The sequence below is a fragment of the Empidonax traillii genome, unplaced genomic scaffold, assembly GCF_003031625.1.
Source record: "Empidonax traillii isolate 1590-97213 ecotype Southwest subspecies unplaced genomic scaffold, ASM303162v1 scaffold336:size770142, whole genome shotgun sequence".
Taxonomy (NCBI): domain Eukaryota; kingdom Metazoa; phylum Chordata; class Aves; order Passeriformes; family Tyrannidae; genus Empidonax; species Empidonax traillii.
In genome coordinates this window covers 154,486-181,022 of record NW_020955529.1, presented here as the reverse complement: position 1 = coordinate 181,022, position 26,537 = coordinate 154,486, and the positions used below count along the sequence as shown (strand labels likewise).

The window sequence follows — 26,537 nt, the reverse complement described above, 5'->3', positions numbered from 1 at the left end:
TACTGTGTAATATTCCTGCAGAGTAGTTGTAGAACACCACTGGAACAGATACATCTGCAATTGGTAACAGCCATGAATCTTGTAAAAACATACTTCTCTTCAAGGTGGTAAGTACAATCATGAAAATGCAAAAGACCTGCTGGGACTGAAGAGCCCAACTTGGGAGCAGGACAAAACAAGTCCTTGGAAGTAGAGGCCGTTTGAGCCCTTCAGTCTCTGGAGCATGCTGTCTCTTTGCTAGATGGCCTTCCCAGGCAGTCCTATTCACATTTGCATGGATAACAGTTGCCCAGAAGACTGAGGGTTGTACTCATCTAAGGCACAGCAACCTTGGGGCCAGACAGGCTTTGTCCTGGGAACAGCAGTGATGCCTGCAAATGAAGACCTGCCCACTGTCCTTCAGGGATTTTAATGATCTGAAAAGCATTACAAATGTCCTACAGAAAACCATTCATTTAAATTATTTGACTGAGGGAGAGTCACAGGCAGTTTTTTTTTTTAAAGTAAAGGTCCTTAAGGATGGCTCACTCAATACGAGACAAAATTTTATGACTCACAGGAGACTGGAAAAATCAGCAGCAACGCTGCATATTTAGAGTTTAATGTTTAGTCATCAAAGACACTTCCAGAGTTATTGCCTCCTCCTTAGACACATTTTTTTTTTTAATTGCTACAACAGAGCTGCAGCATTAACAAAGAAAAATCTTCCCCTAAAATGCACAGTCATACAAGTAACTGATCAGAAGGTTTGCCTTGCTGTTGTCAGCCTAAGAAAAATGGGCAAGTGAATTCACATTTCAGCAAAACATTTTTTATCCCACAACCTCTCCAACCATGCAAGAAAAAATGATGCATGCACATCCAGTGCAGATACAGCAGCATCTGACAAAGAGGATTTCTAGATGCTCTGCACCCCATAGCAAAAGCTTAGGAAGACAGAAGCACACAAATATTTGAGCATTTCTGTTTTGCTTTGTTTTCCTTGCCTGATCTTTACAAAGTTCTGTTAAATGTCAGAATAAGTGCCAGAGTAGGTCAAGTTTTATATTTTTTAAAGTAGTAATCAAAGTCTATAAGCAAATCAGGGGCTTTCTGTTCCCAGATAAACCCACTGCAGATTTGTGTATCAGCCTACACAGCCCTGTTTGCAGAGACAGAGGATGGACAGCTGTGGTCGAAGGAGCACCAGGGTGATGGTACCTTTGGACACCCCATGGCAGAGCCAGGCAGTCAGCTTGTCACCTGTAAAACCTCCAGACCAACAGTGAATCTTGCCCAGTCACAGTAATCTAAAGCCTGCCTTTATAACTGCAACACATTGTTACTGCAACATATTTTAATGAACCACCAATAGTAAAAACCTAAATAGTTTTATCGCAAATCAAAGTACTTGAAAATTATTTAATAAAAGAAAAAAATTGCTATTCCCACTGACATTTACAGAGGCAAAGTAAGTTTCTCTGCTCCAGCTTTACCCCTGTGATGGAGAATTCAGCATACAGCATATGACCTACATAGCAGGAAGTCAAACTTTGTTATAATCCTGTCCCCCTGAGCACTGAAAAATTTGGAAATCAGACAAGATGAACGCAGTGGCCCAGATTCGGTCTGTCATTTGGGCAATTCTGCATTGCATCATTAGTCCCAGTTCACCCTGCAGGGGCCACAGTCATGACAGTGAGCCGCAAGGCCCGTTGCATTATCATCCTCCAACTCTATGGATAGGGAAAGAGAGAGGATGTTCACCTTCTAGGGACCTGCAGCTGCTAAAACGTCACTCTGTAGCTGCAGGTTATAAATACAAATTACAGCAACCTTTAAACTGCTATAACTTACATTAGCAATTGAATTTAAGTACATGCTTGGGACACGTGTGCCCAGACAATTCTCCTGTCCACACTGTTTGGCCTAATATCTGTACTCAAATGCAGGCCTCAGGGTCAATCATAAAGCAAGCATGGGAAAAAGCACAGGCAACCCACATGTATTTCATCTACTTTTCCAGAACTATCTTATTAGCCACTATGTCAGTAAAGAGCTGTCCTGGAATAACCATGTCCTCCAATACCTTTAGGACAACTGGGGTTTGTAGGCCATCTGACTACAGGCAGACTAGTGCTGTGTGAAGAGCTGCAGGTGACCCACATCCCAACTACAAAGATACTGGGATGGTGTAAATATTTCTGGGTCCTCTCTTCTGCATCACTGAGCTTTACACTCATGATATCTAAAGCAAATTGATGCAGGACTTCCAGGATCAGGTGCTGACAAGTTACAATTTCTCTGTGGGGTTACTGAAAGTGGGCAGAAACATTTTTATTGGCACATTTGACTTTGATGACACTGCAGGAATCACGCCTGATTTCCTGCCAGGTCCTCTTCCCTGTTCGTCAACTGTACTCCTGACAGGCTGACAGAGAGTGGGAGTTAAAAAAAAGTTACTGCTCCAGGATTGTCTCAGAGATTGCAGAGCTCCTAAGCTGCTGGCTTCTCTACAGATCTCATTAGGCAGGATGCCAAGAAACTCGGAGCAGAGTATCCCTGCTCATAAACTCCAAGGCTGCCAACTCTCTGTTAGCCCACCAGGCAGAAAGAAAAGAAGCAAGAGTCTGGAAGCTCTGGAAATGTGCAACTCCTTGGCACACTAGGCAGTCAGAGGATCCTGACAGGATTCCTCAAGCTGGGAACCCCAGAGCTTCTGATATCTCTAGTTCTAGATGTCATTAACTTCCGACTAGATAGTAATTAGATAACATAAAAAAAGGCCCTTTCCAACTGAAAATACTCTATTTTATTCATTGTCATTTCAAATCAGAATAACATCAAGTTAAACAAACCTATCAAAATCCTCTGCAAATAGGTATGATCTTTTTTCATGTTTCATGACCTGAATAATGGGCTGTTATGGCTGGTGTACAACACAGCTTGTGGTCCCATTCCCTAAATATACAGATTGTACCATTAGTCAGCAGACTGAGCTTGCATCACATTAATTGCCTTTTTACCCATCCTCTTTTTCCCAGGTATTCATGCTCTCCCAATTTAAATTTAAAACCCAAGTCCTTTAAGAAAGAACGTGTTTTGTGGGATTTTGTATCTTCATGTAAGCTAAATTGAACAGGATTTATTTTTCTGAAACTGCTGTTACCACAAAGCTCTATATGCAGGTCAGCAGGCTTATGTAACAGGGATGCATCTGGCTTTCTGTCCCAAATAAGACAGAATATGCTGTGACTCCTGCATAACCTTGTACGCTGCTTGTCAGAGGCTCATATCCATCTTTTTTTTCCTATTAAAGGAGACCCACTGAAATCTCAGTCTTCACTTTTCCAAAGACCTGTAATTGTTCTCTCCCTGGTCCTTACAGTCAGACACAATGGATCATTTTCATTAAGCTTTTTTTTTAATTCACTAGTGCCCATTCATTCAAGTTAGGAGGTTTTTTCTTTCTTTCTTTCTTTCTTTTTTCTTTTTTTTGGAAAGAAAATATTTTGAGTTAATTCATGTCAGTTGTATTTTAATAAAATATTTTAAGCTCAGATGTTAACTTGTGAGTTCCCTACGGCACATTTTCCTGCAGCTGCTTCTTGCTCTGCCTTTTCCTTTGACCTTGTCCATTTTGTCACACATCCACCAGTCACCACAGTGAAATTCTCATGGCCATAGGCAGGGATCATATGTGTCCACAGGGCACAGCATGGAGGAGACTGTCCGGTCCTGGATGGTGAAAAAACCTTTTCTCCATTAAAACTAGGTCAAGGTATCTTGAAGGGAACGGAGCACAAATCAGCAGCAGGTGCCCAGCTCTCACGCTGAAATGAAGTAAGACTAGGTCCATGGCATGCACTCATACATACTTAAGAACAGCAGATTTGACCTACTACAGCAGGCGCAATGATGTGTTTTATTCAGGTGTCAAATACATGCAGACATCTATGCAAATCCCAGTTCTAGATCAAGCACATAGCTCTAACTTGTAACTCCAGCCTCCAGTTAGTGTGGAAATGCAATCACTGACTTTCTATAAATATGCAAATATGGTTAAATGCAAGGTGATATATCAGGAACAAGATGTGCAGCCCACACCTGCAGAATTGTAGACCAGTCTAGAACAGCAGCAAAGATCAGAGGCTCTTCTAGCAGACAACAAGCACAAACCATAAAGACCAAACAGGACTTGGCAGGTAAAGTAGCAGGCTGATTGACAGACAAGCCTTTGACACCTCTCAGGGGTACTGATGCTGAGTAGTATATATGAAGGAAGATTTCCCTAGCATTACTCCCAAGTCTGAGACTTTTCAGAGAAAATGGTCCATTCTGTAGGTATTGCTTTATATATATATATATATATATATATTTTTTTTTTTTTTTGCATTTTTATGACAAATAAAATATTGACACTAGTCCAGGACAATAATTCAATGCCAAGTTCACAAAAACCAGTAGTTTTATCCGCAGAAAGGTAACTCCAAAACTTCCCAAATTCACATCTGTAATAACATTCAGAGCATGGCCTGTAAAGTTCATGCACAGAGCAGGCTCATCCCCTGAGCAATTTGATGCTCAGTTAATATATGCAGTGCTATACTAAGCCCAGTTAATCAACACTATCTATTCTGAAAGCAGGAAAAAAACTCTTTGTATGTCTATCACACTCCATCAGCTTTCCCCACTCACTTTAAGCAATTAGTTTCAAAGACTTCCTGACTAAATTTACATAAAATGCATCCTTCCCTCATACACTTTGCATTAGACAATAATTTTATAAGGATTTCTTGGAGATTAACAGTGATAGAGAGGTATCAGAGATTACCCTATGCCTCCAGCACAGTCCCAGGAATTTCTGAGAGCAGCAATTTCCTGGATCACCTATCACCTTCAATCAACTTACATGCCTATGGAGCAAGGATGTTATTTACTGTCAGAGATCTTCTGTGTCTGTCTGCAGAGAGATGGCTATGGATATAGATAGAAGAAGGGGACAAGAAGAGAACAGCTATCAATGGGCATATACTCTGCACTGGTGTGGCCTCACATTGAATATTGTGTGCAGTTTTGGGCATCAAAATGTTAGAGTGTCCAAAGGAGAGCAACAAAGATGATGAGGAGCCTTGAGGGAAAGCCACAGGAGGAGAGGCTGAGGTCACTTGGTCTGTTCAGCCTGGAGAAGAGGAGATGGAGGGGAGACCTCATTGCAGTTACAACTTCCTTGTGAGGGGAAGAAGAGGGGCAGACACTGATCTCTTCTTTCAGGTGACCAGTGACAGGACACAAGGGAATGGCCTGAAGTTGTGTCAGGGGAGGTTTAGGTTGGATATTAGAAAGAGGTTCTTTAGCCAGAGGGTGTTTGGGCGTGGGAACAGGCTCCCCAGGGAAGTGGTCACAGCACCAAGCCTGATAGAGTTCAAGAAACATTTGGATGATACTCTTGGGCACATTGTGTGACTCTTGGGGATTGTTCTGTGCAGGGCCAGGAGTTGGACTCAACGATCCTTGTGGGTATCAAGGAGTCAGCATATTCTGTGATTCTGTGACAAAAATCTGCAGTTGAAAGATCAGCAAGACTCATCGGAAAACCTCTGGAAGAAGGAACTTCAATCTTTTGCAAGGGGAGAAGCAGGTGGAATGATCTGTCTGGCTAAGATTTGAAGTCCAGGCTTCTGATGGTCAAAATGTTTGGTTACTAGGGTTTTGGTTTTTTAGAGAGGACTCCAGCTGGCATAACTTCCTGAGCTAGCTCAGTTCTAGACTAATGACTTAAGCAGGTGGTGATATATTTGTGGCTTTCAGTTAACGACTTGGTCTTGCAAAACCTCCTCACACAGATCTGTTCAAGAGAGTTGGAATGGGAACAGAGTTTTCAGGAGACTTGTAAGATGAAGCCCAAAGTATGAGGACACAACCGTTGTGTTGGCAACAAGCTACTGCAAACAGTTGCATAAGATGAAGAGAAGCAAGAGCAATAGTTCCAAGCGTCTGCTTTTAGCATTATATTTACAGCTTCTCCCTGACTGTGCATATATTAAGCAGATTGCAAACTTGTAGTGAGTGGAGGGAACAATCTGGCTATTTATAAGGCAGTTAACCTTTAGGAACGACCTTTGTTTTAACATTAAACAGGTCTACTTCACGTTCACAGTACCAGCATTTTCAGGATTTGGAAAAATCAGAAAATATCTCATAGCTACCTGTGAAGATTGCCAGAAAGAAGATTTCATCCTTTCACTCTGAAAGATCTTGGCTGATATAGACCATATAAAGATGCAGTCAATGCAATGAAGCACAGACAGGGGCAGAGAGAAGTGACTCCAGAGCACGTGGCAGGCTGAGGGAGACTTTTCATTGTGGAATATTCCCATTGACTTTCTTCTAATCAAAACAAACATGCCACACCTATCTTTTGTTCAGAAACTACCTACCAACATCGGCTATCAGCTGGACTTGTCAGCCATATAATTTATCTAGTATTAATCTGGAACCAAAGAAAGAGAAACAACAATTGTTGGCATGACACCCATTTTTCTGACCTAACTTCAGTGTTTTCTTGTTTCCAGGGCAACTCACAAAACCCATGTAAGAAAATCTCTGTCATGATTTAAAAAGAAAAAAAAATATTTTTAGATTTGGTAAATCCATCCATTAAGAAAAGGAAATTAAATCAAATGAAATTGAGAGCTGCAGTAACACTGTCATAGGATAAACACAACGTTGTCATTGACTACATCTATGGAAACAATTAACTGAAAGAACAAGACACTGCTGTTTACAGAATCCCAGGGCTGAATTACTCAGGTTATTTCTATCTTAGCAAGTGATTTCATAAAAATATTCCAAATATGTTGTGATACTATACCCTTATTATGTCTACTTTTATTTGATTGGCTGATTCTAAATTGACTATCTGTTAGAGGACCACAGAAGCCAGAACCTGCCTTCCATTCACCTTTAAAGACACAAAAACAGTGAAGCAACCTTTGGTTTTCCCCAGGGAGAACTTACGATGGTCCCAAATTGCAGGCTAATGTCATGAAGTAGTCAAAATCACAGCAGGTAACAACAAACATTCTGTTAGGTGTAATGATACAGCTTAAACATGAAAAAACATACAAGAAGTATAATTAACTACTAGAAAAGCAGAGTTCAACTAAAAAGCAATTCCACTGCTGCTTATGCACTTAATTGGTGGATGGCTCATGCCACCAACTTCAGCAGTGCAGAACTGCTCTAGCCCCAGAAGGCACAAAGCTTCAAAGATTCCCTCTTACTGCATAAGAAGACAAACTGGGAGGTTTGCAGAAGGCCCACTGCAACCATTCCCACTTCACTGCAGCAAGCAGGAGAGAAAAGTCTCCACCTGCTTTCAGGTTCCTTGTTCTCACTGGGAATATTTGGAGAGTAATTTGAGACAGGCCATACTCCTCTCCCTCCACCACATTTGTCCAGTAAAATCTTGCCCCAGCTGACTAGGATTCACTACATTATACACTTTTAGCGTCAATAATTCCAGCCCTGTTTTCTGAATGTGAAAAATGAGGGCTTAAGTTTAAGAAACATGCTCTCTGCCATTCAGCAAAGCAAAAGGGATACTTCATGGGACTGTTTAGTACTTCTTGTAGGCTGCCTGACTAAGTGTAATGTCAGGTAAGTTGTAATGATGTATCTAGAAAAAAAAAATCAATTCCAATTCAGGAACATAGAAGTGAGGTTTAATATTTTCATGCTCTGAATTGTTCACACAGCAGTTGTACAAAGTGAGATTTTTCAGAAAAAAATGCAAAGGAAAAAAATCACACATTTCCAAAAATCTAATGAAGATCTGTCATTCAGCAAAATATCCCCTGTAACCTCTATTTCATAAACTGTACAAAACAATGTCATTTAGGCCATCTAGGAAGAAGTCATGACAAGTTTTCTCAGAAAAGTGTTGCACTGCTTATGAGGAGAAAATTCAACCCAAAAAAGAGGAAAAATTGAAATATAAATAGCTGCAGCAGTGCTCTTTAACCCTTACAAATGACCTTTTTTTTTTGGCTGAAGGCCTCACGTTGGAGATAATATTTCCAGCTATACCTCATTCATTTTCAATTTGCATTTTGTATCTCCCCAGGTAATCATTATTTAGAGCTACAGAAAAGACAATTCAAACCTTCCTTACACCCAGAAGTCATTTTATTCTAAGTGATATGCATTAGGGGATGCTGGCAAGCTCACAGGGCAAACTAGACCTTCACTAATGGCATGAACAAATTTTTAAATAAAATGGTTCGTTCACCCTTTCTTTCTTTCCACCCTTCCTCACTCCATTACAAATAGAGTTTTATGTGATGCTTTCTGAAGATCCAGCAGCAGCTTTGGGATGAACCAGTTCAGCTGGTGTGCTCTTCTGATGGAAAGCAGCTCCACAGACCACAGCTGCTTCCATGTCTCACACCTGTACACAGGCAGTGAAAAGGAAGAGAATGACTGGGCTTTCTCTCCACTCAACCCCCAAGCCAGCATTAACTTGCAGGATCAGACACCAGGTTCAAAGGTCAGTTGTCTAAGCCATTTTTAGCCAAAAAGCTAAAAGGAGATTGTCACGGCACACTATACAGACAGTCTGTATCCCATACCTTTGCTTGAACATATCAAGCTGTTGGGACTATGTGGCTGATTATTAGGCAAATTCCGCAGGCTTGAGCCTGAGAAAGGGCACCAAGCCCATATGGAGTGACACCGGGCAACTCACTTCACTAACTTTCCTCATGGAGGCATTACACATTCTGTCTTCACTTCAAAATACGTAAACCCCTGTCTTTTGTGGAAGTTTCCTCCATCATTGCCCAAGGGATATAAGCACAGAGTTGGGCATTCAGTAACCCATCTGATTTTGGTGCCCAGCTGCCTTGGAAATACAGACCATTCCTATCCTCTTATCCCTGAAGCCCAGACCTTGAAATGTGCTCAGTAGTGCTTTGTCCATGGCTACATTTTTGTAAGACTAATAAACACAAAAACCTCCCTTGTCTCTGACAGGAAGAAGAACAATGAGGATACTTGTCTGATCCTGCAAATCCTTGGTTACACAAGGAACAAGCAACGTGGATAAGAGCTTTTCAAGAGCAAAACCTATTTTATCAGCAGAGATTGACGCACTGTACACTATATGACTGTACACTGGTGTGTACACCAGTGGGAACTACTGGGAGATTTTTTGTTTCAATGAGTCCAATGATATTTAGTCTGCTGAAGTAATGACCATCTTGAGCAGTGCTCATCCTCTCTCCCACCTTTGACAACACTGAAAATTCTGAATTGAAAAAATAATAATGTGAGCAAATTACAAATATTCAACCATTCCCTGTGTCCCACCAACAACGAACACCTTTTCTTTCAAGTTCTCTCCTATCTAATTACATCACAAAATTAGAACAGAATACTCTAATTTACTAAATTACTTCTGTCAAGGATTCAAACCACCAACTGCTGTCTCATGAGTTGCCCTGCAGCTGTGTGAAACAACACAACAACCAGCTAAAGCAATAGCCGTCTCTAGTCTGTGACCTGGAGGAGGGAGTGGGTACAAGTTTGTGTCTGAAGTTGCATACAACATCTTCTACCCCCTTCCCCTTTCTCCAGAGGACAGCTCATTGCACAGCCAAACTTTTTAGTTGGTTCTTGACCACAAACAAAACCACCTTTGTGCTGGGAAGGAGGCAAGGAAAGCAATACAAGTGGAACTGCTGATGCAGAATCTTTCTTTCCCTTGTTCCCCCTGCAGAAAGCTGCCAGGACAGCAGCAGCCCCTTGGCAGGAGCAGGCTGACAGTCTCAACAAAGCAACGCACAAGACTGATCTGGCTTTTCAGGGCCAGACAAAAAGGAAAAGAGTCGGGACCCTTCTAAAGCAATAACAGGTTTCCTTTGTAGGACTGAAGGCTGAATGAAGGCTGACAGGAGACTACAACTTTAACTCTTTCTTTATTTCACTGGTTTAGGCTGGAGTGGTATTTCACAGTCTTGGCCAGCAACTTCAATTGGTAGCACAGATGAGCTGTGGCTACAGAAGCATTTTGTGGTTTGGCTTCCAATGGAAATGGAGTTTTCATTATTACTCCATGATCCTACACTTACTACTGCCTGTTTTTTACCCCTATTCCTTCATTACTTTTGAACCTAGTGGCCGTATTTAACTAAAAACAACTAAGAGGAAAAGCCTCAAACTTCCTAAAAGAATTTTCTACAAGAAGGAAGTCCTTTCTGAAAACTCAGAGGCCTGATAAAAGGAAACAACTCCCACTGCAAGCTTCCTCACTATAAAAAAACTAACCCAAGTTAGGATTTTTCCTCTTGCAGAGTTCATGTGGGTCCTCTATAGACCAAAATACTGCAAAGCTTCATCTGGGCCTCATGCTCCTGGAATAACTACCAGAAATATTCAACTCAAAGGCAAATCTGATTCAGAACTTTGTTGCTTCTTCTCACTTGCAGCTTCTCATTCCTTTATCAGCAAGACAGATGCCCATGACATGCCAGCATTAGCATTCAATTATGCCTCTTACCACTCTGTAATCTGATCATTTCTTCTGTAAGACAAAGTGCCTAGTCCCCACTAGCACTGGGCTGTGTGCTTCAACAACATGGGCTTATCCTAGCTTCACAGAAACCACCTTTTCTTGGTTTTCAAAATATCCAAATAATTTATGCATCCCTGAGAGCAGGTTTACACATGGGACCCATACCAGACTGTCTTTGAACAGTGTAATGGAAGACTGCAACAAATGAACATCACATGTGCCACAATGTATGGGTTTTCCCAGTGAAATACATGTCTGTAATTACCAACCTATTCCACAGGAAATTGGCTTCAAGTGCCAGCCTTTCTCATTCAGCCCAATTCAAGGGCCTAATCCACACAGGACCAAGTGTTCATTCAGTGAATCTAGGCATTGCATTAATCATGGTGCTGGTTGCAAGCACCCCTCAATTATTTTATTTATCTAGATAGCCAGATCCTTTACTGTCTTTGCATTGGTAATGCCAGGTTACTATAGCAACATCTGTGACCTGCATGATCAAGATAGCAGAGAAGAGCTGATGGCTGGATTAATGTATTTAGAGCCTTGAACAGGAAACTTTAAAGATTAATACTCTATGAAATTCATATGTACTCTACTCATGTTGTTATATTTATCCCACTTCCTCTCCTTTCTCAAATACATTTATCTCTAAATGCTAAACTAGAGTATGTGGTACAATATATTAAGACAAAACTATTTAAACTTGCTGTTTATTTTCTGTTTTCAGTTTAGCACATAATCAAACTACTTAATAAAGTCCAAAAACTAATGTACATTCTACACTATGTTTGACCAATTTATTAGCATCCTGTAGAGGCTGAAGTTCTTAATGAGATTTGCAGATTATTTAGATTTCCACAGTATTTAAAATAAACAAATTCAGAACAAGTTAGACAGCTTACGTAATATTAAGCAGAGAGACCTCTTCAATTTGCTTTTTATTTTCCTGTACTTAACAGGTTCTTTTCAAGAGTCACTAACTACCATTCAACTAGAGACTAGCTTGCCAACAGCCAAGTTCATAAAAGATCAACATAAATTTAAATGTTTCCTTGACAGGTCTTCAGCAGACAAGAGAAGGCACTGCTCTTGAATCCAAGGCTGGAAGAAACCTGCTCAAACAATCAGGATGGTGTCACAAAGGAGTTGGATGTGGAGAGAGGTACTGAAGAACTGAGGTAACTTTTTTTTCCTTTTGCTGGATTGTTATTGAAATACGGACTCATCCACTGCAACAGGGTCAGGCAGCAAGCGTAGTTTTAGTCTGTGCTTCCTCTATTACTACTGCACAGAGTGCCTGAGTGTGCACACATGATTATATATCAGAAAGACATGAGCAGTTCTATCCAGCTTTTAACTGCTTCAGGTCCAGGACAGGGAAGAAATTCTCACCCTAAGTAACCAAACAAAAGAGACAAAACAGTGGTTCTTCAAGTGAGACTTAGGTAGCATGTAGGTCATGTGGTGACCTTCCACACAGAAACAAAATATTGCTTCCATGACATCGTAAATAAATGTTCATTGTTCTCTCCCACGCAAGTTCCTTCTTTCTTTTAATATATGTCATGCTAACATAATTCCTCTTGGAGCCAATTTCTTCTCCCAAAGGCAGCAGGATTACTTTTCTATTTTCAGGAAGGAGGGGAACTGAGCTTCAAAATAGAGTGCCTCAAAGCCAAACACTATATAAAAAACCCAACAGTATCAGTGGAAGAACTGATGGGGATGAACTAAATCCACTGTAAGAGTATTCCATCACTGCAGTCTTGACACAAAATGCAGAGGCTGTTTTGCCCTTGGAGTCTCATAAAGCAGACAGCTTAAGGGATTCTTGGACTGAACAGCACTGTCATCAGATGGTCAGTTGGAGTTGTTTCTTTTTGTTGTTGTTGTTGCCCTGCTGGTTTTTTATCTTTGATTTCTTAGTGTTCGTGATTTAACTAAAAAAAAAAGAGCTTTTGTATCTTCTGCCTTTTCTTTCTCATTGTTCCTATTGCAATCTGTAGACAGTGTAGGAAGAATAGGCCCCACAAGTCCAGTGAAAAAATTTATATTAGTCCACAGCCATTTTCCAACAAAAACACTTTTGTCAAAGATACCCAGTTGAGAGTATGGAGGGAAGAAGCTGATTAAATTGGGTACATCCACCTGCTTTCTCAGTATTGATAGAGTTCTACTTAATTCCAATCAACTTCCATAATTGACAGCAACCCAAAAATCATTGCACCATACGTCTAACTTCACACTTTTAACTTTTATACTTATTTCCCTTTGATATTTTAAGGCTTTTGGCTAAGATTTTTAAAACTCGCCTTCCCTAACCTCCCAGCTATAATTAAATGGCCTGCTTTTTTAAAACTGCTGATTATGTCACATCGTCACAGAGGCCTGAATGGTACTTACTGTTTCTTGGTGGCAGTCTCACATATCAGAAAGTCTTAGACTGCATTTCTTGCAACACTCATATCAACCATCAAGGGAAAATTTTCCTAAGATCCCAGCATAACAGAAAGGTGAGAAAACTTGTTTTTGCCCATCATCATTGCACTCCCTTGTGCCTTTGAAAATTAACATTACACCTCTCCAGCTAATATGGTCATACATCAGTTCTTCTCACCTCTTTGCACCTTCCTGTGTTCTAAGCCTTTTATTTTAACTGACTTCAGAAAAGAACAGCACGCTGGATAGCAATTAAAATCTATCAATATAATTTCTGCAACCTTTCTTCAAATCCTAGCCTCTCTCTCCCATCCTTCCGAAAAGGGTCAAATAATCTCTGAAAACAAGGCAAAGACAAGGAAAAATATAGATGTATCAAAGGGATGCCTAAAACTTCTGTAATTTATTTTTGTGTTGTAAGTGTCTTTCACTTTTGTTGCTAAACCTAGATTAAAATATCTTATCTAAAATATCTGTCTAAAAAGATGTCTAGTAAAAGGCCCTAATAGTGCAAAGACTGGACTTTTTTCTATTCTACCAGGATTTGCATTAACGAATAGCAATACTGACACCATCTGCATTTTAAGGGTGGCTTTGTAGGTCACTCTTGAGTCTAACCTGGGATCTAAAGCACAAGAAAATTGAGTTCAGCTCCTTTCTCCTTCCAGACTTCTTGGGAAACATTGGGGAAGTCACTTGGCCTCTCTGTGTCCTGATTGTCTCCTTGTAAAAACAATGATGTAACAAATACTCCAATGTTTAAATGCCTGCCTAACCCTTCAGTTTATCTCTAACTTTAGTGAAGTGTCTTTCGATATCGAAGTTCATGATATTTCATTTTATACTTAAACATACACTTAAGAATTTTTTCTGATAGGACATTGCAGTGTAGTGTATTCCCATCTCTATGGTGATACTAAAAATACTTGAAGCTATATAGAAATGCATATTTTAAAATCACGAATGAAGTCAGTATTTTCTTTCTTAAATCCCAGGCAATCATGTTCTGCCTTTGTTAAAGAATCCATTTGGTACTTGTCTGTGTGTGTTCAAATCGAAGCCATTAATCTCTCCTGTTTGTCACCTCCAGATTAAATTGGTTTTGCTACCAGAGACAGTGTAGAGTGCTCCTGATGCTGAAACAAAGCTCTCTCTCAGGAGCCACCACTTATGTACAAAGGACAAAACTTGAATGTTTTATGAAGAGCATCACAAGGAAGAAGGAAATTGTGTATTCATTTGAGCTTTGATCCTGCCTTACTGAATTGTATTTTGTTGACTTTAACAGGATAATTGTATAATGTTGACTTTAACAGGAGTTATTTTATTGTTGCTAAAAGTAGGCAAGAAAGTATTTAATATACCATTAGCAGCAAATAACTTTTTGGTTCCAAGTTACAACAGCTTTTTCAAGATTGTACAATCATGAGAACAAAGACCATATGTTTGCAACTGTCTGAAAAGTGTCTGATTACAAAATTTTTTTGGTTTTGTTTTTTTAGCAAATACTTGTTTTTAAAGTCATATACTATTCTTGTGAAACATATTTAGGAGAAATGTATATATTTTAGACAATTTTAAAATATTTTGGTAGAGAGCACTCAGTACATGTTTGTTGTCGTAGAGTCTTGCCTCCTGAGGTGTTTGAAGTTATCTTTAGTGATTTACAAAAACATCTAAAACACATTTAAAATGTAAAAGTCTGATCTGATGGACTGAAAGCCATCACCATCTGGAAAGCATTTTTCAGTTTAGATTCTCTTGGAACAAATTCATTTTGCCTACTGAACTATTTTATCTATAGTGCAGCAAAGAGAGAATGAACAGGAGATTAATTTCAAAAGTGCAAACTAAAAACTCAGGGTAACACATTCAATCTGAGTGCAATTTAGGGATTTACACCAATTAGACATCTGCCTCTGTAAATTTGTAAATTTAGCACTGCAGACATTACTCCTCATGTTACACCTTCAGGAAATCAGTGAGGCCCAATCTGGGAAGAAGGGAATCACTAGCATATTGTGCCCTGCATGAATGGTGCTACATAAATTAATATACAACTTAAGCAGAAAAAATCACCAAAGAAAGTTACACTTCCATCTAAAAATATCCCACCTACTATGGTTAAAAGCAAAACCTACATTGTACAGTTTATGTAAATATCTATGTATTAGCTTAAGCTTAGATAGTTTTTTTCCATCTCTTGCTGAATGTAAAGCTCAAGAAAGCTGACAGACCATCCCATGCAGCCCAAGAGAAATGTTACTTCATTATTCACGTTCTTCTCTTATTGCTCAGTCTGCAACTTCCCTCAGATGAGCTCTAAACAAAAGGGGAAAAGAGGATCAAAATCATGACTTTGAGTGTCCACCTGGGAACACAGCATACAGAACCCTAGTTCTTCACCTCTGGAAAATCCCTCCACAACCCTTCTTAATATTGTATCAATTTATCCCTGTTACAATGTGAGTCAAACACTTCTTATAAGTTTCCTTCATCATTAGCTGTCTATTCTATTCTCTAGAGTCTTGTATGGTATTTGCCAAGACAGTTTTCCATTTTATCTGACGTAGTTCAAATGATATCTATGTTAAAAAACGGCCTTAAGCTATATTAAAGATTTTTTAAAAGTATTAAATCTGCATCTGTTGAATATAATTGAATATAATCAGATTTTGTGTGAAAAATTTCAACTTAAGCTTTACAAGTGTTATTTAAAAATAAACAAACATGCAGAATCTGCTGTATGGCAATAAACACACAAGAATCCCTGCTTTGTCATTTAGATGAGTAAAACTATTTTGCCTTGACTAGCACACAGCATAAACAAGGAAGATATCCCTCTCTTATTAGTCTAAATAAAGATGATTTCCTTTTATTTTTTCATATTTGTCATCAAGACTAATGCCACCTGAAACTGTGTGAAATCAATGGTTTTCCCCTTTTGATTTCAGAAGTATAAACAAAAAATCAAAAATTAAACAAGATTCTGTTTCAAATGAGTAAATCTGTGTTGTGTTTGTAACCCAGCAAGCTGACTGATTGTATTTTTGTGGCACTATACAGCACAGCCTGTGCCCTTCCCATGATACATACTGGGCAGGGACACTTCATGTGGGAAGCATGTCCTGAAGTAATAAATCAGAGGATCTCCTCTCTGGAGACAGAGCAACAGCAAAAAGGGAACATTACCAAGCACATTCATGTCTGAACATTTGTCATTCTAATCTAGGTAACAAATTCACCTTTAGACCCAAGTACCTATGTTACAATATCATATATATTATTTTAAGATGAAGGGACCCGCCACAGCTCCCTGCTGAAGGCCTGGCTTGTTGGCTTGTCAACAGCACTACAAAGCATTTCAAAAACTGAACCAGTGAAAACATTTAAACAACTATCATTGCTTACTGATGTCAGCCTGTGCATGGATGCACATGTAACAGCAGGCATTTATTATTTCCATTTGTATTGTAGGGTGTGTCTAACACAGAACTGCCCAGCTTAGGGGGAAATCTCTGCAGAGCCAGTGCTCTATAACGGAGCTCCAAGACAAATCCTAAGTCAAACTCAGATGTCACACCTTGCAGATCAAGCATCCTTGGTAAGGAAATCTGGTCTTCTCACTCTTTTCCTTCATGCACTACAGGAACCTGACTTTTAAAGACATATGAATCAGCATAGAAAGACCTGACTAAAATCTCTTTACCAGTGACCCTCATCCACAGACCTGCATTTTTCTCACCTCTTTCTTGAGAAAGAGAAATCATAACTTTCTTAACCAAGCTTCAGAAGATCCTCCAAACTTTGAACTCTATGTATTTCTAACCCGTAAGTCTTTACATATCAGTTTTATTGAATCTGCAAAGCAAACTTTGTCATATCTGAGTACTCTTCCATTTTGCCCTTACTAACAACTTTTTCATGTTACAGTGAATAAAATAAGGTCCTAATCAGGTGATCTGAGGTCACTCTTTATCTTCCCATTATGGTAATCTCCTTATCAATCTGTATGAAATACAGATATATCAGTGTTAACCACGGCAGGAGGTTTGATTCTTAAAACTGAAACCAAACTCTGTTGGCTCTCACTTTCATTAAGAACCCCAACTCTAACTCCATCTGCTGTTGCTTGGAACTTGCCTTTAATGAGGCACTGAAACTGTGTTCACTCAGACACATGATATCTGGTCAGGAATCACTAACAGATGCTTGAGTTAAAAAAAAAAAAAAAAAAAAAAAAAAAAAAAAAAAAAAAAAAAAAAAAAAAAAAAAAAAAAAAAAAAAAAAAAAAAAAAAAAAAAAAAAAAAGGAAAGTAGCACTAAAGTACTTTGTGCATTTCTGCTGAATAACCTTAATATACTACTAACCCTTTACAGGTTCTTTGGCATAAAAGTGTCTCCTTATTAGAATGCATCTGTATTTAAATTAAACATGCTTTTGCTAAAAAAAAGACAATAGCATGGATTCTGACAGAGATATTCTGGGGATAAACACTGGCATTAACTTTTCCAAGAAGAACACAACTGCTACCTTACAAGAGGTGGCAACAGGCCAGTGCTTTTTAGAGTGAGATTGAGCTTCAAATCATGTGGCTTCCCTCCTATAACTGCACTGGACACTCCTCAGAAAGCAAGCCAGAAACACCATCAGTCTGAACACTGATTTGAAATTGACACAGAGAGATTGAGTTTTATAGGACAGTCTGGAAAGAGATGAAATGTTAAAGGCAAAATAAGTGAGTTTCCTACAGCCTTTTTTTAGCAATACTACTCACTATGTTACATTTTCTGATGGAATACTACACCAAGCTAGTAAATGAGTACTGGATTCTTTGACCTGAAAGGCGTTTTATTTTATTGCAGCGGCAAAGATTGCAGTACTTTGTATGCTATGTAGTATGTATTTGTAATTTCTTTCCATCTAAGGCCCTGTATTCTTCAACATTTTCATAAATGACTTAGATGCAGGACTGGAAGGGATACTAAGCAAGTTTGCAGACAATAGAACACTTTTGATTCCCTCAAAGGCAGTGGGGCCCTGCAGAGAGATCTTGACAAATTAGAGGACTGGGCAATCACCAACCATAGGATGTTTGACAAGGGAAAGTGTTGGATTCTGCCTCTGGGATGGGGCAACCCTGGATATACATACAGACTCGGGAATGAGATGCTGGAAGGCAGTGCCAGGAAAGGGACCTGGAGGTCTTGGTTGATGGCAAACTGAATGTGAGTCAGCAGTGCCCTGGCAGCCAGGAGGGCCAACCGTGTCCCGGGGGGCATCAGGCAAAGCATCACCAGCGGGGCAAGGGAGGGGATTGTCCCGCTCTGCTCTGCACTGGGGTGGCCTCACTTTTAATATTATGGCAGTTTTGGACACCACAATATAAGAAAGATATTATTAAGCCATGAGAGAGTGTCCAAAGGAGAGCAACAGAGATGGTGAGGGGCCTTGAGGGGAAGCTGTGTAGAAGCGGCTGAGGGCACTTGGTCTGTTCAGCCTGGAGAAAAGGAGACTGAGGGGAGACCTCATTGCAGTTACAACTTCCTTGTAAGGGGAAGAGGAGGGGCAGGCACTGATCTCTTCTCTGTGTCAGGGGAGGTTTAGGTTGGATACTAGAAAGAGGGATGTTAGGCACTGGAACAGGCTCCCCAGGGAAGTGGTCACAGCACCAAACCTGAGAGAGTTCAAGAAGCATTTGGATGATACTCTTGGGCACATGGTGTGACTCTTGGGGATGGACCAGTGCAGAGTCAGGAGCTGGACTCAGTGATCCTTGTGGGTCCCTTCCAACTCAGCATATTCTGTGATTCTATGTGATTCTGTAATATGGGGTATATGAAGTGAGATAAAGAGGAGAAATACCATCGAGTTTTCTTTTTATCTATAACACTTAGGTTACACAGGAGTGTCAGACCACTTGTCAGTAAAACAGGTCTTCTTAAATCCTTACCATATAAAGACTTGAGTACCTCCTTCAGAAATTTCTAAAACATATTTTTGGCAAAGTACTTCATAGCTTTACTGCACTAGGTTTTGGCATCTGGGCTCCTGCTATAAAGAGCTCACTAAAAATCACTAAATTGTTTATAAATTAAATCAGTTCTTCCATGCTAAAAATTATTATATTTTCAGGTCTCTGATCTCAATCTTTCAGGGAACTGAAAGTGTTAATCAAATTGAAAAAAAGTTCTCTATTTCCTGTGGGAGAGAATACTATAATATTCTGGACTTCAACAATTATCCTTGACATAAAAATGCTTGTATATAACAGCCCTTGAGAGAATCCTACCCCCTTCAGAGGACCTGCAAAGCAGCAATTAGTATCCATGAGAATTTCACATGGCATAGAAAAGAAATGATCTTGCCTATTGTAATTTTTAATGGCAGCTCCTAGCTCAGTGTTGTGGAGAGACCCCTGGAGCAGAGACCAAATGGAGGAGGCAGCAAAGGGACAAGATAAAATAATTCATCACATGGCTATATGATTTACGGCATTTCCATATTTTTTTTTCATACTCCTGTCATCCGCACATATAGTCAACAGAGAAAGGAACAAGTATCCACAGTGGAAATTATGCTACTGAATTTCCAAGGACAGATGTAGGGCATTGACATGAGAAAAACTGGGTCAAATCAGACCAAATCATATAATGCAAGATGATTAACATACCTGTGAAAAAGGACATATAGGCAAAGCAGCATGAATGATGACTTCATGGAATTTGTTTTGAATAATATTCAGAGTTAACTCTAGTTCACAGAAATAAACCTAATCTCGGTGTACTTAGAGTAATAACTGCAAATGATGCTCTTAAAGAGCTGCCCTAACAGACTCAGAAGCTGCCTCAGCATTTAGAGCCAACAAAGCATGGAGAAGGCTAAGCAGGAGTAACGCTACCAAGAGCAAACTGACCTAGTCTCATCCCAGTGCTTATCACAAATAACTTGATGTCTGTTAGGGGCTCACTGGGGGAAGAACCACAAATCCCAGCGGAATTTAATGTGTGTCTGAGAAAGCACATCACATATTGTGTGCTGGTAACCAACCTTGGTGTGCCAGCAGAGCCCCTGGACATCCAATGAGCTGAGAGAAACTGCTGAGCCCCAAAAAGAATTTCAGGAAAAAGGACAGGAAATATATGTGCAATACCAAGTACTATTAGCTTATTTCACACTTTTTTTCCAGAACACAGAGCTTGGTGTTTATTTGCTTACATCACTTGTAAAAAGTGAAGAAAGCATGAGAGCATTAGAGGTGTTCAGGGAGCAGCTCACCCATCTCTATCAAATTATGCAGGTCAATGGTTGGTCCACATTAAATATTGATAGCATAAATAATGTCTTTCAACAAAGACTTGGGTTACGTTAGCACTTGCTGAACTCATGGCAAACTTAAACAATTCCTCATCTGGGTATAACCATGGCAGAAAACTAAAATAGGTAATACATAGATGTGAAAAGCACATGTTTATATTATTTAATACAGGATAGGTAATTGCCTTTGGTGGTCATGATGTCTAATGTGGTTATTAAAGAGTAAAGTATGTTTCATAGCATCTACTTTATCATGATTTGATTAGATGGACTCAAGGGAAAGTAAATCTTCTGTCAGAATTGGAGACAAGCAACATAAAAGACTCTCAGGCACAGCCTATATTCAAATGGTATTCAAATGGATGACTAGAAATTGTCCTATTAAAGCTTTCCAATATATGGTTTCAATTTTTACATATATATTGCTGTCTCTTGTTGCCTTTCTGCAGTAATCCATTGGTTCACAATCACAAATTACTGCAGAAAGGCAACAAGAGACAGCAATATATATGTAAAAATTGAAAGCTCAGGCTAAGTATATTAGGTAAAATCCTGCAGTCATTACTCTTCTTCCCCTCCTCCCCACATGCATATTTAGATAACTGACTTGCTTAAGCATCTTTAAATAATTAAACATCTTCAGCATTTCGGCAACTCTCAGGCTATTTTCAAACAAAAGATACATTTCCAGGCTTTCAGAGGAAGCTACTAGCTTGGTCTGCCTGTGCCTATGCTACAGAAAGCCATAGGAATTCCTCTGACTTGTCCCAGTGTTCATTGTGTAAATGAAGTGGCACGTATTCATGCCAGCTCCCCTCTGATTGGGGCTGTGCAGATACCCAAATTCTCTTTTAAGTCAGTGTCTACATCTTCAGTCCATTCAGTTAATTTGGATTATGTGGACTCAATTTCAGCTTTTAATGGCAAAGTGTAACTTAATCCTCAGGAAGCAATGGATTTCAAGAGGACTGCTCAAAGAATCAGCACTTCATTGATGCTGAGCAAGGGCAACAGCCATGAAACTGCAGTTCCTGCTTGCAAAAAATTCTCCTGAGTACCACGTGTAAACGCTGACCTAAGAACCAGACACAAACGTATGGCAATTGTAAACAATAATAATTCTACAACTTCTATCTTAGTATGATGAAACACAATTTAAACAGCCTAAAGAGCTGTTCCTAAATGTCCATGTCTATACAGACGTCTTAAACCACAAGTTACAGAAGTTGTTGTATTATAGAAATTGTTCTTAGTAAAGGAAATGGTACTACTATTGTCTTTAACAAGACAGGACCAAGGCCTTGATAAAAAGATGGAAACAACATTTCTCAGAAAGTTCATAATTAATTTCAGATAACACATGCATAAATCCAAATGACGGGATGACTAGAAGTGATGCTATGGGGACTATGTTTAGAGAACTAGGAAGGGCAGCAAAGACATATATTTAAAATAAATTATGCATAGGAAGACATTGAAGAATTGCAAAGAGTAAATTTCAAACTACAGGTAATAGAAGCAGAGCAGCCTGTGTACTCTTAATACTGCATCTATACCAAAGTAGCATAAAGGAGATAGTGTCCTAAATCTATATATTGACAACAAAATGCACTTTCAGTAGTTAATTGGCAAGTTATTTTGGTTTTCATTTAAAAAAAAAGAGGCAAGTGAACCTGAATCAGCACACGTGCTGGTTAAAATGAGCACATACCTAGAACCAAGTGAGTTGCAGCAAGAACTATCGCCTGCCCAGCCAGTTGTCAGGAGTTTTAAGAAATGATTAACAGCACTGTAAGTCTTTGGAGCGAGTGAAATGGGTGAGGGGCCTAATGGCACAGACAGAGGAAGCGTTGGACTTACTGTGAAAGTGAGGAAACTGATTTGTGATAGGGGAAGATGGACTAGACTCTCATAAAGAATCCAATAGCATGTTTCCTCTATTAATAGTAATACAAGCATTCAGGCAACCAAAGGATCAAAGTACAGGCTATGAACTCTCATTTTTGTAGAGAAGTATATCTTTCAAACCTACACAAGCTTTCAATAGCTATATCAATGTACATTATTTTGTCTGTTAAAGAACAGAGGATCCCTGCATCTCTCAGGTAATCAGTCTGGCACCTTTCACAAGCATTAAAACTATTTAGAATCATAGAATTGTTTAGGTTGGAAATGACCTTTAAGATCATAAAGTTCAACCATTGACATAGCACTGCCAAGTCCACCAGTAAACCATATTTCTGAGTGCCACATCTACACATCTTTAAATACCTTCATATTCCACCACTTTTCTGGACAGGCTGTCCTAGCGTTTGACAATCCCTTCAGTGAAGAAATTTTTCCTAAAATTCAATCTAAGCCTCCCCTGGCGCAACTTTGAGGCCATTTCTTCTTGTCCTGACACTTTGTTACCTGGAGGAGAGACCGACTTCCACCTTTCTACAACCTCCTGTCAGGGAGTTGCAGAGAGTGATAAAGTCTCCCCCGATTCTTCTTTTCTCCAGACTACTTAATGCAAATAAATCAATCTCCCATTAAAATTACATGTCAGGTTTTAACACATTTATTTGTATTGGGTAAAAATTTGTGAACTCTTCCTTCTTGACATAAGAGAATCTGGTTCTTAGTGCACTGCCTTTGGATTTAGACCAGACTTTGATACTTTGGTTTGCTGCAGACTATGCATGACCTTGGACTTAAATCTCTCTGTAACTCAGTAAAAGATAAAGCTGCTGTATTTTACAGGCATGGTGAAGGGAACTAGACTTAAGACAGTGTGGATCTCAAATATGATCAAAGCAAATATTACACAGATCATAGAGGCAGGTAAACAGTTGATACATATTGGATGACTCAGCAACAGTGCACAACTTGAGTCGTTGGCCAAATCCAACTAATTGATTAGAATCAATGACAGCAAGAAATCTAGCCTTTTAGGGGGAATAGGAAATATAAATAAACATGCTATTTCAGCTAAAAATATAAAAACTATATTAAGCCCAATTTTAAAAAGCTGATTTTAAAACTATTCTGGTGACATAAATTTCTATTTAGTTTACTGGTTAATTTTTTTTTTCTTTTGGTAAGGCAACAAAATAGACTATATGTCAGTGACCATTGTGGAAAAAATGGCAGATGTGGGTTTGTCACCAGAAATGGTTCTATTGATTTTACTGAGTGTTTCAAGATCAATGAGCCATATTTGAAATTTAACACTTCTTAAAATTAGCATATGTGGTTTTCTCTATCTAAATGAAACTATAAAAAAAATAAAAGCATAAAAATTGAAAAGAACTTAATTTCTTTTGAGATAAAACATTAAAAGTTTCTTTTCATTGAACCTACCTTGTATTCAGCATTGAAAGTCATATTGCAGCATCTTAATTCATCATCATCTCTCTGAACCAAACATCAGGCTGCCTCTTCCCAGTGTTAAATAATGTAGACTGATCCAACTGGCAAATTCATCCCTGGAGAGAAAACAAAAATCATATGACAAGAATACTATTTTCCTTTGCTTTGTTAATCACTGACACAGCATAAAATCAGGCCCTGGAGGCTTCATCTTTTTAGTGAAAAAAGTCAATTTGAGTGTCCCCAGTTCAGCACAACATTTCATCTGACTTTGTGCTATTAGGTTAATTGTTACCCCCCTGGCCAATACAGCATTCAAGTTACAATGCAGTTTCAGCACATGCTTTAAATGTTTTGGTTCAACAGGGACACAGCTTTCCAGTATCAGCTCTTCCTTATCAACACTGTAATTTTCCCTATTAATTCTATATTTTGGAGATTATCAAAACATTATTCATGTAATGAGTGATCTTCAGCATTAGCTAGGCACTCTAATAAAACTTTAATTAAAATATTGCGTCACATGTGGAAGTAAAATTACTTTAATAAAATAATCTGTCATTTAATAGACAAAACAGTGAATGAAAATAAGCAGGTGTAATAGAATAGGATGGAATGAAAAAGAAAATAGCTGAAATAAATAGCTGCTAAATTCACAAGGTAGGAATTCGAGAAACTCAACACTTCAACCAGAAAAAGCAGACTGTCTTAATATTCAACAGTGGAATGAGTGGGCATTTGGGGTAGAAATGTGACCTAAAGACATAAATACTTTGGCTTTAAAAGTCTTATCAGACCAAGGAGCAATTGAAATGGGAAGAGGAAGCCTGGAGATGTTAATTGTGCATACACAGTTTTAAAGGGTTGACAAGCGGAGACTCTCTTTTTTTCCAATTTCCTTTACCCTGGCCTGTAGTAACCTCAGACAATAATTTGTGAAACTGAGGATTTCCAGGGTGCTGTACAGAGGAGCCAAAACATGAGAAATGTCAAGTATATCAAATGGAAGTACTTATCTAGAACAGGTAAAAAAAAAAAAAAAAAGAAGGTAGGTATTTATTTCCTAACTTAGTTCACCATCCCACTACCTATCACAAGGAACAGAGACATTAATATTAGTTACGCCTCCAAAAGCCTTGTCTGTGCTGTGGAAGTGGCCATGTGAGTACTTTCTCTTAATTAAAAAGGAGAAAAGTAGTAAATGACCATTTACAACAAAGTCTGCAATTTTGGAGGAGAGAGGTTTTAGAACTTTCCAAAATGTTTATATATGACATGAAATGGCTTTGGAAATTTGAGTCCAACAGCTAAGAGTAAACAAAGATGCTGTTTGCCAGGCAGGCTCTAGTGCAAACTTTACTTTCTATGTGGACTGATTCTTGGGTAAGAGTACACCTAATAGGGAAACCAGGAATGACAAGGGCCAGGGTCCACTGACTGGTAACAGGCTCATTAAAAAGTGGTTCCTAATGTGTAATTAAGTGGTGTGACTCCTTTCCATGATATACTGCAAAGAGAAAAAGTTTATGTGGGTTTGAAAGAGACTTAACAACTTAATAGAAGGAAAGTCCATGAAGGTTCACTGAATGAATAGAAACCAACCGTGATACATGAAAAGTCTTTGAGCAGCAAGTGATGAAAGCCCTGGAGAGGATCAGTTTGCCCTCTTCTCTTCCCCAAAGTGTCTGCCTCTAGCTGCTGGCTCATCTTCTTATGGATCTCCCTTTTCTGTCAAAAGGTATATTTCTATCCTATCCACAAACAAGTTTCCATTCTCTAAGCATTAGAAACAACACAACAATTTGGCTATTTGACTTCACAAGTTGTCTTCTAGTATATGCTTGCAAAATACATGAGGAGGTAGCCCTGCAAGTAAGAATAAAGTCAATTTTTAGGAAATTGTGCCTTACGTGACACTCAGCAATTTGAATGCTGTAATTTAATTGCTCAAAGGATGTCCAGGCCACGGTGTCAGCATGTGTGGGGCCACCACACAGGCACAACTTGCACAAGCCCTGTCCTGCCATGACTCAGCAGCAGCAAAGCCCTTTTTAGCAGCAGTAGCCACTGCTGTTTCATAATTAAAAGGTCTGAAAAAGTCATAAAATAAATTCCTAATGCTGCTGCCTGTTTTAATAACTCATTAAGGGCACAGATATTAGCCAGGTCCAACTGTCACAAGTCATCAGGATTGAAAAAAACATGATCTGTCTGGGTAAAATCTTAGCACAAAGAGAGTTGTAAGGGCTCTGGCAAAGGAAGAAAACTTCAGCTGTTTGTTTAATTTGTGTTAGCTAACCAGATACTACTTCTGGCTCATCTAAAGATACTTTCAGAAGAAGAAAAAAAGAAAATCCTCTGCTGCAACTTAAGTGACTCGGTAGTAACAAGCATCACCTCTCTCCATGGGAAACAAAGTGTTGTATTTGTCACAGCTGATCTTAGGAAAAGGCTGTCAGCTGAAAACATATTGTCGTGGGGTTTCCTTAACAGCCAGGTGACTAAACAAAATGAATGGAAATTCCTGCCTAGACAACATCTGTTTCTTTATTTTGACCCATTCCCTCTCCCTTCCCTGATAAGTCCTTCAGCACCTGGGATCCATGCAGCTGGGCACAGAAGCTTTCCCATCTGACTCAACCCAGCAGAAGATTTACAATTCTTGCTGTGTGCTGTGGAGGGACAAAGACCTCCAGCACGGCGAGACTGAATTTCATGTGAAAAATGTTTGCATTAACTGTTTCAGCCACAAATTCTTGAAACTCTGGGGAACAGGAGGACACTTCCTCCTTTTTTTCCCCATTCTGAAGAATAGCCCAATGCACCATATGACACTTGTCTCTTAAAATGCATCTATAAGAAATCCAA

General features: G+C 39.1%; 1 protein-coding gene across 1 annotated transcript in view; it reads right to left on the bottom strand.

Moving 5' to 3' along the window:
- The window catches only part of CUNH4orf50 (chromosome unknown C4orf50 homolog), an 85,792-nt gene that overhangs the window by 10,317 nt on the left and 48,938 nt on the right, over positions 1-26,537 (bottom strand). Inside the window, exons 15-16 of the mRNA XM_027891980.1 lie at positions 24,520-24,628; positions 23,661-23,785 (exon numbers count right to left, since the gene is read on the bottom strand). The gene's annotated coding sequence lies outside the window, so the exon portion shown is untranslated. The remainder of the gene's footprint in view (positions 1-23,660; positions 23,786-24,519; positions 24,629-26,537) is intronic.